This window comes from Cherax quadricarinatus, chromosome 3 (assembly GCF_038502225.1).
Source record: "Cherax quadricarinatus isolate ZL_2023a chromosome 3, ASM3850222v1, whole genome shotgun sequence".
NCBI classification, from domain to species: Eukaryota; Metazoa; Arthropoda; class Malacostraca; order Decapoda; family Parastacidae; genus Cherax; species Cherax quadricarinatus.
The window spans coordinates 21,591,737-21,610,392 of NC_091294.1; the positions used below are offsets into that span (position 1 = coordinate 21,591,737).

Consider the following 18,656-nt stretch of genomic DNA (forward strand, 5'->3'; position numbering starts at 1 on the left):
GTCAAAGGGTTAATATCGTTATGCGGGGGTCCGCTGTATATATATATATAATAAATATTGGGAGGTACCACCTCTAGAGCTGTCCTAGGGACCCTCATCCTCAGATAAAAGAATAAACTTCCTTCAAGGAAAAGTCAAGGTTCTCCCTGAAGCTGTTTGAGAATTTACACACACACACACACACACACACACACACACACACACACACACACACACACACACACACACACACACACACACACTCACACTCACACTCATACTCAAACAGCTTCAGGGAGAACCTTGACTTTTCCCTGAAGCAAGTTTATTCTTTTCTCTGAGGATGAGGGTCCCTAGGACAGCTCTAGAGGTGGTACCTCCCTATATTTATTATATATATATACATGTATATCTGAAAATTTTCTCCAAGCACTCCTTATATTTAATATATATTTTATTTAAAGACAAAATACACTGACAAAAATACCACCCCACCCAGCCCACATGTAATATACTAAGACATTTAACCCTTTGACTGTTTTGGAGAGAATGGATCAAAGTAGAATGACATGGAAAGCATATAAATCTATAGGGGAAGGAAGGCGGGGTAGGGGTCATCCTCCAAAGGGTTTGAGAGAGGGGGTAAAGGAGGTTTTGTGGGCAAGGGGCTTGGACTTCCAGCAAGCGTGCGTGAGCGTGTTAGATAGGAGTGAATGGAGACGAATGGTACTTGGGACCTGACGATCTGTTGGAGTGTGAGCAGGGTAATATTTAGTGAAGGGATTCAGGGAAACCGGTTATTTTCATATAGTCGGACTTGAGTCCTGGAAATGGGAAGTACAATGCCTGCACTTTAAAGGAGGGGTTTGGGATATTGGCAGTTTGGAGGGATATGTTGTGTATCTTTATATGTGTATGCTTCTAAACTGTTGTATTCTGAGCACCTCTGCAAAAACAGTGATAATGTGCGAGTGTGGTGAAAGTGTTGAACGATGATAAAAGTGTTTTGTTTTTGGGGATTTTCTTTCTTTTTTGGGTCACCCTGCCTTGGTGGGAGACGGCCGACTTGTTGAAATATATATATATATATATATATATATATATATATATATATATATATATATATATATATATATATATATATATATATATATATAGAGGTAAGAGCAGAGCAGCATGCATATATATATATATATATATATATATATATATATATATATATATATATATATATATATATATATATATATACAGTGGACCCCTGCATAGCGATATTAATCCGTGCAAGAGAGCTCATTGTTATGCGAAATTATCGTTATGCGAATGAATTTTCCCCATAAGAAATAATGGAAATCAAATTAATCCGTGCAAGACACCCCAAAGTATGAAAAAAAAAACATTTTTACCACATGAAATATTAATTTTAATACACACAAACTGAAAAAGGCATGCACAATTACATGACACTTACTTTTATTGAAGATCTGGTGATGATTGATGGGATGGGAGGAGGGGAGAGAGAGTGTTAGTGTTTAGAAGGGGAATCCCCTTCCATTAAGACTTGAGGTGTCAAGTCCTTTTCTGGGGTTACTTCCCTTCTTCTTTTAATGCCACTAGGACCAGCTTCAGAGTCACTGGAGTTCTGTCGCACAACATATCTGTCCATAGTGGCCTGTACCTCTCGTTCCTTTATGACTTCCCTAAAGTGTTTCACAACATTGTCAGTGTAATAGTCACCAGCACGGCTTGCAATAGCTGTGTGAGGGTGATTTTCATCCATAAAGGTTTGCACTTTCAGCCACATTGCACAGATTTCCTTAATCTTTGTAGTAGGCAATTTCTTCAATTTCTCTCTCCCCTCCTTCGAACCAGTTTCCTCAGGTCTGGCCTCTTGCTGTTGAAGTTGATCTAGCAGCTCATCAGTGGTTAGTTCTTCATTGTCCTCCTCCACCAACTCTTCCACATCCTCCCCACTAACCTCCAACCCCAAGGACTTTCCCAATGCCATAATGGATTCCTCAACTGGCATACTCCTCTCAGGGTTAGCCTCAAACCCTTCAAAATCCCTTTTGTCTACACATTCTGGCCACAGTTTCTTCCAAGCAGAGTTCAAGGTCCTCTTAGTCACTCCCTCCCAAGCCTTACCTATAAGGTTTACACAATTGAGGATATTAAAGTGATCTCTCCAAAAGTCTCTTAGAGTCAGTTGAGTTTCTGAGGTCACTACAAAGCACCTTTCAAACAGAGCTTTTGTGTACAGTTTTTTGAAGTTTGCAATAACCTGCTGGTCCATGGGCTGCAGGAGAGGAGTGGTATTAGGAGGCAAAAACTTCACCTTAATGAATTTCATGTCCCCATAAAGTCGCTCTGCCATGTCTGTAGGATGACCAGGGGCATTGTCTAACACCAGGAGGCACTTAAGTTCTAATTTCTTTTCAGTTAGGTAATCTTTCACATTGGGGGCAAATGCATGGTGTAACCAGTCATAGAAAAAGTCCCTAGTGACCCATGCCTTACTGTTTGCCCTCCACAGCACACACAAATTAGCCTTGAGGACATTCTTTTGCCTGAACGGTCTGGGAGTTTCAGAGTGATACACTAATAAAGGCTTCACTTTGCAATCACCAGTAGCATTGGAACACATCAACAGAGTAAGCCTGTCTTTCATAGGCTTATGTCCTGGGAGTGCCTTTTCCTCCTGAGTAATGTAGGTCCTGCTTGGCATTTTCTTCCAAAACAGGCCTGTTTCATCACAATTAAACACTTGTTCAGGTTTCAGTCCTTCACTGTCTATGTACTCCTTAAATTCTTGCACATATTTTTCAGCTGCTTTGTGGTCCGAACTGGCAGCCTCACCATGCCTTATCACACTATGTATGCCACTACGCTTCTTAAATCTCTCAAACCAACCTTTGCTGGCCTTAAATTCACTCACATCATCACTAGTTGCAGGCATTTTTTTAATTAAATCCTCATGCAACTTCCTAGCCTTTTCACTTATGATCACTTGAGAGACGCTATCTCCTGCTAGCTGTTTTTCATTTATCCACACCAATAAGAATCTCTCAACATCTTCCATCATTTGCGATCTCTGTTTCGAAAACACAGTTAAACCTTTGGCAAGAACAGCTTCCTTGATTGCCTTTTTGTTGCCCACAATAGTAGCGATGGTTGATTGGGGTTTACTATACAACCTGGCCAGCTCGGAGACACGCACTCCACTTTCATACTTATCAATGATCTCTTTCTTCATCTCTATAGTAATTCTCACCCTTATTCCTGTAGGGTTGGCACTAGAAGCTTTCTTGGGGCCCATGGTCACTTATTTTGCAGATAAAATCACCAGAAACACTGTAATAATACGAAATGTTCCGATTGTATGCTTGGATGTTACCGCGGAGGCTGGCTGGTAAACAATGCCACTGGCGGAACATGTGAGGCTGGCTAAGGGCGCACATTAGACGCGTCTCGGACGAACAGCGTTGAGCGGGTTTTTTAGCGGTATGCGAGGCAAAATCTTAGCGATAAAATGTAGCGGTATGCGGATTTAACATTATGTAAGGCCAACGGTATGCGGGGGTCCACTGTATATATATTTTTCCAGTGGACCCTCGAGTTTCGGCAGCCTCGACTTTCGTGAAATTCGACCTTAGGCGAGTTTTTTTTTTTTTGAAAAATTTGGCCTAGATTTCGTGAAAAAACTCGTGTTTCGGCGACCGTCCGGTACTCGTCCGCCCATCACTGCGCACACAAAGCCAGTCTCCCACGCCATTCACGCTCAGTGTGCCATTGTTTACCAACACGTGACCATCACCCTGTGGGTTCATACGTAATAATCCATTGTTTTTTGTGATTACAACTGCTAAATAAGTCACCATGAGCCCAAGGAAAGCTAGTGCAAGCCCTTTGGTAAAGAAAGTGAGGAATATGATCGAATTCAAGAAGGAAATCATTGAAAAATATGAGAGAGGAGTGCGTGTTACAGAGCTTGCCAGGGTGTATGGCAAGCCCCATTCAACCATCACTTCAATCGTGGTGAAAGAAAAGGAAATAAAGTGTGTTGTTGTTGCAAAAGGGGTGGATATGCTGACAAAAAGGAGATCACAAATCCTCGAAGAAGTGGAGAGGTTATTGTTGGTGTGGATTACCGAAAAACAGTTAGCAGGAGATAGTGTTACGCAGTCGATAATATGTGAAAAGGCAAGGCAGTTGCATGACGATCTCGTAAAGAACATGCCTGCAACAAGTGGTGATGCTTGTGATTTTAAGGCCAGCAAAGGTTGGTTTGAGAGATTTAAGAAGCGTAGTGGCATTCACAGTGTGATAAGGCATGGTGAGGCTGCCAGTTCTGACAAAAAAGCAGCTGAGAAGTTTGTACAGGAGTTTAAGGAGTGCGTAGACACTGGAGAATTCAAACCCCAGCAAGTGTTTAATTGTGACGAAACAGGCCTCTTCTGGAAGAAAATGCCAAAGAGGACCTACATCACGCAGGAGGAAGCGGCACTCCCAGGACACAAGCCTATGAAAGACAGGCTTACTCTCATGTTTTGTAGTAATGCTAGTGGGGATTTTAAAGTGAAGCCTTTACTGGTGTATCACTCTGAAAATCCCAGAGTGTTCAAGAAATACAGTGTCGCCAAGAGTAACTTGTGTGTGATGTGGAAGGCTAACAGTAAGGCATGGGTCACAAGGGGAATTTTCCTAGACTGGTTTAATGAAGTGTTTGGCCCCAGTGTGAAGAAATACCTCCTGGAAAATAAATTGCCACTCAAGTGCCTCCTGGTAATGGACAATGCTCCTGCTCATCCTCCAGACTTGGAAGAGCAAATAGTGGAGGAGTTTAGTTTCATCACGGTGAAGTTCTTGCCTCCTAATACCACTCCTCTCCTCCAGCCCATGGACCAGCAGGTCATTTCAAACTTCAAAAAACTCTACACCAAAGCAGTGTTTCAGAAGTGCTTTGAAGTGACCTCAGACACTGAATTGACCCTAAGAGAGTTCTGGAAAGATCACTTTAATATCCTCCATTGCATAAACCTTATAGGTAAGTCTTGGGAGGGAGTGACTTCCAGGACTTTGAACTCTGCTTGGAGAAATTTGTGGCCAGATTGTGTACAAGAGAGGGATTTTGAAGGGTTTGTGGCTGACCCTAAGGAACCTATGCCAGTTGTGGAAACTATTGTGGCATTGGGGATGTCCCTGGGGTTGGAGGTGAGTGGTGAGGATGTGGAAGAGTTGGTGGAGGACCACAGGGAAGAGCTAACCACTGAAGAGCTGCAAGAGCTTCATCTGCAACAGCAACAGATCACAGCTCAGGAAACTGCTGCAGAGGAGGAGGAAGAGAGATGGAGGAAGGTGCCTTCTTCAAAGATTAAGGACATTTGTGCAAAGTGGACTGAAGTGCAAACATTTATGGATGAACTTCACCCTAACAAAGCTGTTGCAGGCCGTATTGGCAACATGTACAATGACAGTGTTGTGTCCCACTTCAGGGAAATCTTAAAGAAACGCCAGAAACAGACCTCTCTGGACAGATATTTTGTGCGACAGGGGTCCAGTGACTCTCAAGCTGGTCCCAGTGGCATTAAAAGAAGAAGGGAAGTAACCCCAGATATGGACTTCATACCTGAAGTCCTAATGGAAGGAGATTCTCCTTCCAAAAAAATAGTGTACACCTTCCTCCTATCCCCTCCCGTCTTCCATCCACGCAGAAGTCTTCAGTAAAGGTAAGTGTAATGTTATTATTATTTATTTTAAATGCATGTACTTGATTTCTGATTGTTTTCATTATTTATTTATTTATTTATTTATTTATTTACAATTTGAGCACACATACAGAGGTACAAAAAAATACAGTCTGGAACGGATTAATTTTATTAACATTATTTCTTATGGTGAAAATGGTTTTGAGTTCCGTGAGTTTCGGCCTTCAGCGGGCTCTCTGGAACGGATTAATCACGAAGCTCAGTGGTCCACTGTATATATAAAGAAATTTTTCAGCATTGTGTTGTTTCAACAAAATATTATTCAACTTAGTTTAGCAGAATCACTGAAGAAGAACTGTACTGTATCCTGCAAGAAATGAAAGCATTTGGGACATTCATTATCTAAGCTTTTCATTTAGGATTTCATTTATTCTATTGATTTGATCCTAGATTTGCTGGTCCAGTCTCATGCCTGTTGGTTGTACCCCAGACCTGCTGATCTGACCTCTGACTGGCTGTTCTTACCATGACATGCTGGTTGAATGCTGACCTGCTGGTCTAACCTCCAACCTGCTAGTCTAATCTCTGACCTAGTCTAACCCCTCCTGACTTGCTAGTCTGACTCCTGGCTTTTTCTGGTTCAACTCCAGGATTAAGGGTACAACCCTTGACCTGTGTGAATGACTTGTGAAATTTATTCTGTAATCTGTACAAAAAATGCCATTTAAGTTTTTAACCACAAGTTATTTAGTGAGACCATATGTCTAGTCACCTGCAATGTGTTTAGCCACTAATAGCCAAGTTATTATTGTGGTCTCATTTAATCTACCAAGGCATCTGCTAAGTTTTCTGATGGGTTATCTTTGACCTAAACATATAAATCAGTGAGATCAATGCTGTAGGGATTGTGTATCATGTTAGGATGCCTTCATTATCTGATGAGTACATGCATGGATGACCTTTTGTCAGGATAATATGTGGTCTACAATAATCACCCTTTAAAACTTGTGAAATGTGACTTGTACCATCTCCAAAGCAGATGACATACCATGTATCAGCTTATAAACTTTGCATCAAATGGCCTGTGTTGACATATGACTCAGTGTGAATGACCCAGAGCTTATATTGTGACTTGTCTTTCATCATATGTAGTCTATAACACTGCTTCTATTCATAGTATATGGCATGAAGCATAAGATACATAACATAGGACTTGACATATAACATGGTCCATAAAACATTGGGCATGACTTCTGAGTGGTCATTCCCTCCAAAGAAGCACAGGTAAGACAAGAAAGGAGTGAGGCAATACTGTACTTAAACTAGTAGAGATTTTAATCTATGGGAGTGTTTGCTATAGTGTGCAACATCATTGTTGGTGGAAGGACACACATGGAGTGAAGCTGGCACTGTCTGGCTTGTCCACCATCACACTTACACCTGGTGTCCAGGTAAGTAATTATTGCAGTGAGTATTCACCCAGCAGTATTATGGGCGACACAAGACAAGTACTTGGAATATCTTCGCATGGAGGAATGGATCTGGGCACCACCATATATGCAGTTCTTTGGTGTAGAAGCTTACTGCCTATTACAATTTCAATATTATTATTTCTTAATTTTAGTTTAATTATTTCAGTTGTTCTTCAGGAGTATCTTTTAAGAATGTTGAGACAAAAAAAAAGCCTGGAGTACTGTATAACATTGCAGTATTTGGCATGGAAGACTGCATGTGAGGTGGAGGTTTATCAGGACTCAGAGATAACATTATGCTTCATCAGCATACTCCCATTAGTTATTCTTTGCATTCATCACACTGATGGTGGAATCAATTTTTTTTTTTTTAAGTGTTAAGTCAATTTTATAGGTACTAGTAGAATGACTGACCACAAAAACTTTAGTGGGGTAAGTAAATTAGGCACTTATAGTACTTTAATTTGTGGTTAATTTTCTGAACACACTCACAATGTATCACTGCCTCTGCATTTTTTTTTTTTTTTGTGAATTTGTTACTTTTTCACTTTCCTCACTTGCACTTTTTTTCTTTCAGTGAAAAATGATTTTACTTCCTTTTTGTTTTGTCTGTTGTACCTGTATGTACTAATTTGCCATTGCTGAAATAAACAAGCTTATCATTCCTCGTTGTTTCTTACTATAATTGGCGATTGCTTTTCCGATATGGTAGTCAAACCACCACTTGGAATTCATCAAATGTACAGGCATTCCTTCAGAAGGTTTTAATATATGATAAACAGTTGAAACTTATTGTACAATATAAGAAAAATCCAATATGCTACTTCCTTCAGTCAGGAAAGTGGTTCCTACAAGGAAGAAAGGGTGTAGAGTATGGTGTAGATAGAAATTGGTGAATGTTTGATTGGAGTGAGTGGAGACAAGTAATTTTTGAGATTTGACCCATCATCAGTGTGAGCAAAGTAACATTTAAGAAGGAACTCGAGGAAACTGGTTAGCTAGAATTAAGTTTTGGAGGTGAGAACTATAGGTCCTTCATTCTGAAGGATGGGTGGGCATGTTTTGGTTTAGAGGATTATCTGAACTGTGATAAACATGCACTACTGGCAAGATTACCTATTGAGTGATGATGAATATTTTTCCTTCTTTGGGGCGTTGATCCTGGAACACCTTTCAGGTGTACCTCTGCCTTGGTGGGAAATGGCTGCAATGGTCCAAAAGAGAAAGATTGAAATCGGAGCATGTTCTCAGCTATAGTACAGTTTCTCTTGTGGAAAGATAACTACTGTTGCGTGCATCGCTGCATCCAATGCTGCAAGCTGGTTGTGTCTGACAAAACCTGAACTCTTATTATACAAATTTGTCCTTGCAGAGTATTGACAAGCATATTAGGACCAGAACATTAAATGTCAACATGGAGAAAACAGGGAAAGCTGAATTTTTTCTTAGATTTCTGGGTGTTCATTGAGTTCTTTGGTGGAAAGTTCCCAAGAGTACTGGCTGTGGCACTTATCTTTTTTTCTTCCAAGATGACCAACATCTGGATATTCTTCCAAATATTTTATATATCCATTATTACATAGAATACAAAGATGTTCTTGCTGTCTATAACTACGGTTTTAAGTGTGAGAAAGTCGATAAAACTTTCAGATATACACTAAGAAGTACCCTTTTCAATATAAATGTAATGCAGTTGCAATTTCCACAATTAATTTTAACCCTTTCAGTGTCAGTCCCGTTATATCACGGCTTTGAAGCCAGTGTCGGTCCTGTAATATGACGCCATGAGCTCAGCTCGCTCAGATAAGCTGTGAGTGGTAAATTTGGACCCAGATATGAGAGAATGGGTGTATGCAGTAAGTGTGCACCATATAAAAGTCCTGCAGCAAGCAGTGCATAATGAGGAAAAAACTAAGACTATGGTTTTGGTTTAAAACAGCCATTTTGCGGTGTATTTTCGTATGGTTTTTATAATAAAGTAAAGGTTTGTTTCTTTGTAAAGGTTGTATTCTCAGTTTCTTGGTCTCATTTGATAGAATGGGAGATATATTATAGAAATAGAGATGATTTTGATTAGTTTCAGGACTAAAATTGAGCTCAAAGTGGTGGAACTGTTCGAATTTTGCTGATATTCCTGAGTATACAAATGATGTCACTTGTCCAATATGCGTCTAACTGGCCAGTCTAATATTCGTTTAGGAATGCACTAACATTATTTATACAATTATTACTATAATGCAGTAGTCTGCATAACAGTAAATCTTCTATTTTTTGAGTAAATAAAAATTCAAAATGAAGAGCAAACATAATATAAGAGGGGCCTGGAGATGTGACTAAGAAACAGAGAAAATGTTTATTTAGTGCCAGAAATGTCTGCATTGTTTATTCTGGACCCTATTTTCATATTAGCAGTTGTTGAATTTTGTATGAAATTGACCAAATTACCAATTTCTGATCACTTTATTGGTAGTTAAAATTGGGAAATAGGTGGTTTCTTGTACTCAGTTGATAGAATAGAAGGAATACTAGCAAAATTGATATGAGTTTGGTAGAGTGGAGCAATGGAATGGAATGCAATGGAATTGGCCAAAAATAGAGCGCAGATTGGGCGAAATTGCTGGTGCGCAAGTATCGCTAAGACCACTTTGTGAGAGTATAATTCCACGAGTTTTCCATTAAATTTCGTAGTTTTTGGTTTCATTACCTTAGGAAGAAGATTCTTTATCATTTCATAAGATGATTTTTTTTTTTTTTCATTTTTGAAAATTTTTCGACCCTGAGAGTAAGTTTGAGAGCGGGGTCTCAACACTGAAAGGGTTAACAAGAAAGCTGAATTTGCCACTGGCTGTTATTAAAGTTAAGATGTTGGATTTAGATATTTGTAGAGTTTGTGCCCATGTTTTAAAACATGTTGATTTAAATTTGCAGTAATCACAGAAACAATAGTATGTGTACTTAATAGAAAACCAAAGTGTTCAAAATTCTGTGTATCAAATTAGATCAATGCATCAATCCTTGTAGTCATGACCAGTGGCGGCTCGTAGCTAAAATTAGTGGAGGTGCTACTTCAGAAAATTTGTAGCTATTGTTTTAATATTGCGTAAAATAAAAGAACCGAAAACTATGAATTAAATAAAATAGCTGGAAGCATGAAAATCGTCTAATTCTACACTTTATCACACTCAAGAATATGGTATAGCACATGGTTTTTAACCTTTTCAGGGTTCGTGCCATAGTTCTCCGGCTTAGAGTTGAGGGTCCAAACTGTAGTTCTGCGCCATGAGCTCAGCTCACTCAGATAGGCTGTGAGTGGTAAATTTGGGCCTAGATATAGTCGGACTTGAGTCCTGGAATTGGGAAGTACAATGCCTGCACTTTAAAGGAGGGGTTTGGGATATTGGCAGTTTGGAGGGATATGTTGTATATCTTTATACATATATGTTCTAAACTTTTGTATTCTGAGCACCTCTGCAAAAACAGTGATTATGTGTGAGTGTGGTGAAAGTGTTGAATGATGATGAAAGCATTTTCTTTTTGGGGATTTTCTTTCTTTTTTGGGTCACCCTGCCTTGGTGGGAGACGGCCGAATTGTTGAAAAAAAAAAAAAAACATCTATGTGGTATGAGTGCACCACATAAAACAAATCCTGCAGCACACAGTGCATATTGAGGGAAAAAAATATGTCACCAACACTGGCTTGTAAGCTCTATCTATATGTCACCTACAGTGAAAGGGGTAAAGGAATGATATTTTAGTTTGAATGCCAATTTCTGGGACACAAGTGGACACCAATGTCCACATGTTACATGGTTAATTTATTTTTACAATACATCACATACGGCACAGCACATGTAGTACTGGACTAAACACATAACACGATGTAGGGGCATGCTTCAATTTTCAAAACTCATAAGACAATGCTATTTTGATAATGACGTCTATTTTGATAATGGTGTTTGGTCAATATTCATATATGGGGAGGATAAAATTTTACTGGTAAAAATTTTATGCAGTTGTGTTTTTAGATGGAAGGTTCATAGCAGTTCATGTAAATCCTTTGAAAGAAATATGTTAGTACATGTTTTCTCAAGCATGATGAACACATGACCAACATCAGCAGCAGATATTACGCAAGTGAATCTCTGGATTTCATACTTGACAAGATCTTCTTTATGTGAACTTAACCAAGTAATATTCCAGATGGTGTGTTGTGTGTCTAAACCTGTTAAGGTATGAATATTGATATTACAACTGTTTAATATAGTATTACTAAGAACATCAGTTTAACCTTAGTCTCCTTAAGTTACCTGTTCATTATTTCCTTGAGGGTCCAGACCCCCAATCTGAAGCATCCACAGGGTTCAAGAATTTAAAAAAAAAAAATTGTTATTTTTTCTTATGAAATGGTAGAGAATCTTTTTCTGACAGTAATAAAACAAAAAGTATGAAATTTGATGGAAAATTTATGAAATTATGCTTTCATGAATTTTGCAGAGTCAGTGATGTTTACGCATCAGCAATTTTGCGCACTTTGATTCCTATTTTAGGCCAATTACATTGTTTCAGTTGGCCAAATTCTTAGCTGGTTTGCTAGTACGCCTTTTATGTTATTGATTGAGCACAAGAAACTGCCCAATTAACTATTGTAACTATCCAATAAAGTGATCATAAGTTTGTAATTTATAAATTTCAAAATAGGGTCCAGAATAAACAATGCAGGCATTCCTGGCACTGAAATAACATTTCCTCTGCTCATTAGTTATATTCCCAGGCTTTACACAAGAATTCTATTTTGATTTTTTATTCTTTAGTCACTCCAAACAAATGGGAGATTTACTGTTAGGCAATACTGCGGTAATTGTATAAATAATGTCAGTGCATTCATGAACACACATTAGACCCACCAGTTGACATGTACTGGATGCGTGATGTGATTTGTTTACTCTTGAACATTGGCAAAAAATGACCATTTCTGCTATTTTGAGGTCAATTTCATGCTATTTTCATTCCTAAAACCAATCAGAACCATCTCTATTTCTGTAATATGTCTTCCATTCTATCAAATGAGAATTAAGAAACTGTGAATACAGTGGACCCCCGCATACCGGACGCATCGCATACCGTACAATCCGCATACCGGACGCTTTGATCGCAAAAATTTTGCCTCGCATACCGCCCAAAAACCCGCTCAGCGCCCTTCGTCCGAGACGCGTCCAATGTGCGGCCTGAGCCACGCTCACATGTTCCACCGGTGGCATTGTTTACCAGCCAGCCTCCGCGGTAACATCCAAGCATACAATCGGAACATTTCGTATTATTACAGTGTTTTTGGTGATTTTTTCTGGAAAATAAGTGACCATGGGCCCCAAGAAAGCTTCTAGTGCCAACCCTACAGCAATAAGGGTGAGAATTACTATGGAGATGAAGAAAAAGATCATTGATAAGTATGAAAGTGGAGTGCGTGTCTCCGAGCTGGCCAGGTTGTATAATAAACCCCAATCAACCATCGCTACTATTGGTGGTACAGCTGCTGCTGTACCACCGTCAGCTGCTGCTGCACTGTCAGCTGCTGCTGCACTGTCAGCTGCTGCTGCACTGTCAGCTGCTGCTGCTGTACCACCGTCAGCTGCTGCTGCTGCTGTAGTACCGTCTGCTGCTGCTGTAGCATCGTCTGCTGCTGCTGTAGCATCGTCTGCTGCTGCTGTAGCATCGTCTGCTGCTGCTGTAGCATCGTCTGCTGCTGCTGTAGCATCGTCTGCTGCTGCTGTAGCATCGTCTGTTGCTGCTGTAGCATCGTCTGTTGCTGCTGTTCCACCGTCAGCTGCTGCTGCTGCTGTAGCATCGTCTGCTGCTGCTGCTGCTGTAGCATCGTCTGCTGCTGCTGTAACATCGTCAGTTGCTGCTGTAGCATCGTCTGCTGCTGCTGTAGCATCGTCTGTTGCTGCTGTAGCATCGTCTGTTGCTGCTGTAGCTTCGTCTGTTGCTGCTGTAGCATCGTCTGTTGCTGCTGTACCACCGTCAGCTGCTGCTGCTGCTGTAGCATCGTCTGCTGCTGCTGTAGCACCGTTGTTGGTGTGGCTTATTGAGAATACCAAGAAACAATTAACCCCAGAGGATTTGCCACCCAGGATAACCCAAAAAAGTCAGTGTCATCGAAGACTGTCTAACTTATTTCCATTGGGGTCCTTAATCTTGTCTCCCAGGATGCAACCCACACCAGTCGACTAACACCCAGGTGAACAGGGAAAAATGCCTGGAACTAGTGCTCATATTGGTGAATTTAGAGCCAGCAAAGGTTGGTTTGAGAGATTTAAGAATCGTAGTGGCATACACAGTGTGATAAGGCCTGTTCTGGAAGAAAATACCAAACAGGACCTACAGTACTCAGGAGGAAAAGGCACTCCCAGGACACAGTGTCTCATCAGTCATTGCTACATCTTCAATAAAAGTAAGTGTCATTTATTCTTCATTTAGTAGAGTAGTACATGCACAATATATATTGTGCATGTACTACTCTACTATTGTGCATGTATCCTTCTCTTTGTGTGTAGGAAAATGTATATTTCATGTGGTAAAAAATTTTTTTTCATACTTTTGGGTGTCTTGCACGGATTAATTTGATTTCCATTATTTCTTATGGGGAAAATTCATTCGCATACCGAACATTTCGCATAACAGCCAGCCCTCTTGCACGGATTAAGGTCGCTATGCGGGGGTCCACATAAAAACCATACGAAAATAAACGACAATCTTGTTTTTAATTCAGAAACATGGTCCCAGTTTTTTTCTATCATTATGCACTTTGTGCTGCAGGAGTTTATTATTAGTGCACACTTACCACATAGCCATTCTCTCATATCTGGGCCCAAATTTACCACTCACAGCTTATCTGAGTGAACTGAACTCACGACGTAGTACTACGACACTGACCTTGGCTTCAAAACTGTAGAACTACGGCATGGACCCTCAAGGGGTTAATATCACTAACTCAGCAAAGGAAAATTGACACTCAACATGTATGTGAAGGTATTCATGCAGTTTCAGGGATGTTCCCTGCTATTTGTAATCAACTGATGCAGAAGGGTAGCCATGGGTTTATCTTCAAGAGACCAGTTAATCAGATTAAAATGATCTTGTTAATATGATGACACTTTGCTTAAGCTGCTGTGATCATGGATCACCAACATTTTAAACACAGATTTTCTTAGTTTCGCTTTATTCATTTGCTCTCTCCACAAATACAGTAGGGCCCCACTTATACGGCAGGTTAGGTTCCAGGCTACTGCCGGAAAGTAGACATCGCTGAAAGCAGAATGCCATTTTTTCCACTTATAAATGCATATAAATGCCAAATAACAAGTTTACACTAACTTATATTAAGTTAGAAATAGAACTAGTCATTAACCCTTTCAGGGTCCATCCCGTAGATCTACGGCTTTACGTTCAGGGTCCAAACCATTGATCTACGCCAAAATTCTAGCGGCGTCAGATTTAGCGCTAGAAGGCTGGTAGGCCTACATCTGAGAGAATGGGCCTGTGTGGTCAGTGTGCACACCATAGAAAAAATCTGGACGCCCGAATGGCATTGTGGGAACGCCGGCAAAGTAGCTTTGTTCATCGTGCCTGGCGGCAAGGAAGCTCTCACTCCCCACTCACTCTCCGGGCAAATTCCAACTCTCCTCTTCACAACTAACAGTTCTAAGACTGATGGAAGTGGAGCTGAAGACGAATTCTGTGGTATTGAACCATATGGTACCATTGTGCCATATGGTACAATGGTGCCATGTCATACAATGGTAACATATGGTATAATGGTACCATATGGTACAATGTACCATATAGTACATTGTACCATATGGTACATTATACAGTGGTCCCTCGTTTTTCGTAATTAATCCGTTCCTGGAGGAGCTACTACAAACGAAATTTACAATTTGCGAATCAATTTTCCCCATAAGAAATAATGTAAATACAATTAATCTGTTCCTGACACTCAGAAGTATTAAAACAAAAATTTTTTTACATGAAATATACATGTAGTACATAAACAATACAATGGGAAATGATGAATGAAACATTAACAGCATAACACTTACCTTTATTGGAGATTCTTCTTAATGTATGGGAGACTGGAGGAGGAGAGAGATTGGATTGTTTACAGTTTGGAAGGGGAATCCCCTTCCAGCAACACCTCAGGTACCAATTGTTTTTCTGGGGTTGCTTCTCTTCTCTGGGGCACCCCTTCTGATTTTGGCCTTGGACCCTGAAAGGGCTAAAACAATAAAAAAGTAAAATACACACACAGTACACTCATTATTTACCTCAAAAATATTCGTAGTTTAATGTACAGCAAAAAGTGAATAGTATTTACTCTAAGAAGTTAGATGTGGTAGCCCTCCTGGCCACCTGACCCACATATAATATACTACGATGATGCTTAACCCTTTCAAGGTCCAGAGGCCCAATCTCAAAGGTGCACGAGGGTCCAAGAATTTTGAAAAAAAAAAAATTTTCTGTATGTCATAAAACAAAAAATAAAAAAAAATTTGATCAGTAGTTACCAAGATAGATATGTGCAGTTGACCCTCAATGACCTGGTGGTGGCAACATCGGCGACTTTTGTAAAGTCACATTATTTTATTTTAGGTTTTTGTTACTTTTTTCTTTTCTTTTTCTATTTTTTTCCAGTAACTTTTGTGGCCTGTGAGACCAATGTAATGTAGTATATTGTATAAATGTACACTCAATATATTCAACACAATAGCTGCACTAATTGGTTTATCGTTATATTGCTTACAAAACTTGTTTACAAGTTTATTGTAAACAAAATGATGAAAATATTAGTGCGGTTATTGTGTTGAATACAACGGTACCATATGGTACAATGGCACCATATGGTACAATGTTACCATATGGTACAATGTTACCATATGGTACAATGGTACCATATGGTGCAATGGTACCATATGGTGCAAGGTACCATATGATGCAGGGTACCAAATAGTGCAGGGTACCATATGGTACAGGGTACAGGTCCTCCATCACAAATCTGGCATCGTTGGGACCTGTAGTTTGCCGGATTACTGAGTTTGCCAGATTACTGAGTTTGCTGGATTACAGAATGGTTAGGTTAGAATACACTTAATAAAATTAACCAACTTTACTTACACATAGTTCATTGAACATCGGCAAAAATCGAACATTTCCGCTACTTTGAGCTCAGTTTCAAGGTACTTTTTGTCATGAAAGCAATCAAAACCATGTCTATTTTTGTAATATATCTTCCATTCTATCAAATGAGTCCAAAAAAAATGAGAAGTGAACTCCCTTATTTATTGTCCGTCTTTTTTATTTTTGTTGTACGTTAAGAAGCATCTTCCCATCATACATTGCCCAAGTTTCAATGAGATAGCCCAACAAACAACCGAGAAAAAAAATATTTACCAAAAATCATATATGGCAAGCCCAAGCCAGGTACTGGAAATAAGTCACTTTGTCTGACTTTTCTGGGTTATCCTAGGTTCTCTATACATACACTGCTATGTATGACAATCTATATAACTGTATTTGTGTATACCTGAATAAACTTACTTACTTCTAGTCTGTCAACCGAGTACAAGAAACTGCCCATTCACTTACTTCAACTACCCAATAAAGTGGTCAGAAATTAACAATTTGACAGGTTTCACACAAATTTCAACAGATGCCAATTTTAAAATAGGGTCCAGAATAAACAATGCAGACATTCCTGGCACTAAAATTACATTTTCTCTGTTCATTAGTCACGGCTCCAGGCCCCTCTTATATTACTCTTGCTTACCATTTGGAATTTTTATTCACAAAAAAAATAGAAGATTTACTGTTATGCAGACTGCTGCATTATTGTAATAATTGTATAAATAATGTCAACCCAATGTTGACTGCTTATAGGAATTTGGACTGGCAGGTGGACAGGTATTGGATGGTGATGCCATTTGTTTACTCTTGAGCTTCACTGAAGAATAGAACATTTTCGCTACTGTGAGCGAAATTTCAAGGTACTTTTCGTCATGAAAGCAGTCAAAATCATATCTATTTCTGTAATATATCTTTCATTCTATGAAATGAGACAGAAAAAATGAGAATATAATCATAAAAAACATACAGAAATATATCGCTTAGCGGCCGCTAATGGCTGAGAAGTGAACTCCACTATTTATGGTCTGATTTCTTTCATTTTTGGTGTACGTTGAGAAGTATCTTTCCATCATACATAGCCCAAGTTTGAATAAGATAACCCAACAAACAACTAAGAAAATAATAATAATATAATAATAATAATAATAATTATTTACTACACGTACATGTACAAGGTATACAGGCCTAGCTGACATCAGTAACATACGGTATTACTATATAGAAAGCCGCTTGTTATGCACAATATTTCAAGAAAATTAGGTCAATGTCCCAGGATAACACCCACACGAGTCGGCTAACACCCAGGTACCCATTTACTGATGGGTAAATATAGACAACAGGTATAAAGAAACACGCTTAATGTTTCTACCCTGGCTGGGAATCAAATATTTACCAAAAATCATATATGGCTAATCCAAGCCAGGTACTAAAAATAAGCCACATTGACTTTTTTGGGTTATCCTAGGTTCTCTACACATATGCTGCTATGTGTGATAATCTGTAGAGAGAAAATAACTTCTTTGTTTCAGGTTTATGGTGCAGTACGAGTGTATATCACAGTTAACCCTGTGCTACACTCCGTTTTCTCTAATATAAGCCCCAAGACAGGGATAGGAGAATGGTATTTGCGTACCATATCCTCTTCATACCTCCGTTGAACTGCTCGGTGTTATGCCAAATATTATTCATTCTTGAGTATTTAACATGTTTTATGTCTAAATCCCCCTGAAGTTCCCAACATCTACATTTGAATCAATTATCCTACCTATCTTTGTGTCATCGGCAAATTTGCTCATATCACTAGTAATTCCTTCATCAAGATCATTGATATATATTATAAACAACAACGGGCCTAATATATTGTTTATTATGTCATATTAGATCAATTGTGATAGGCAAATAATCTGTAGTGTTGATATTAGCGTAATAATAAAGCATATTCTCCTGCTTCATGAGACTGAGCTCATGACAACTGACAGTGGCTTCAAAGCCACTTTATCTTTAATGGATAATGTACTGTGTAGGTGCTTTACATAATGAGAAGCATTTCTTTTATTCATCGGAACCATGGCTAGGGCTAAAAGTAAGCAGGTTAAAACAATAAATGGAGAAAAAGAAATTGGAATGACGTATGCAGCAAGTAGCGCCACCAAACAGTACCAGCGGGTTGGTGTGGCGACCCTGGAAATTTTAAATTATGCTTGCCAAAATTAGCGCCAAATAACTGAAGGAACCGAATAACTGATTGCCGGATTTGTGATGGCGGACCTGTACCATACAGTACAGGACACCATATGGTACAGGTACAGGGATACCTATGGAA

General features: G+C 39.3%; 1 protein-coding gene across 3 annotated transcripts in view; it reads left to right on the forward strand.

Annotated features, from left to right (window-relative positions):
- Positions 1-18,656, forward strand: part of E(z) (histone-lysine N-methyltransferase E(z)) — a 442,429-nt gene that overhangs the window by 204,390 nt on the left and 219,383 nt on the right. The gene's annotated exons all lie outside the window — the stretch shown is intronic.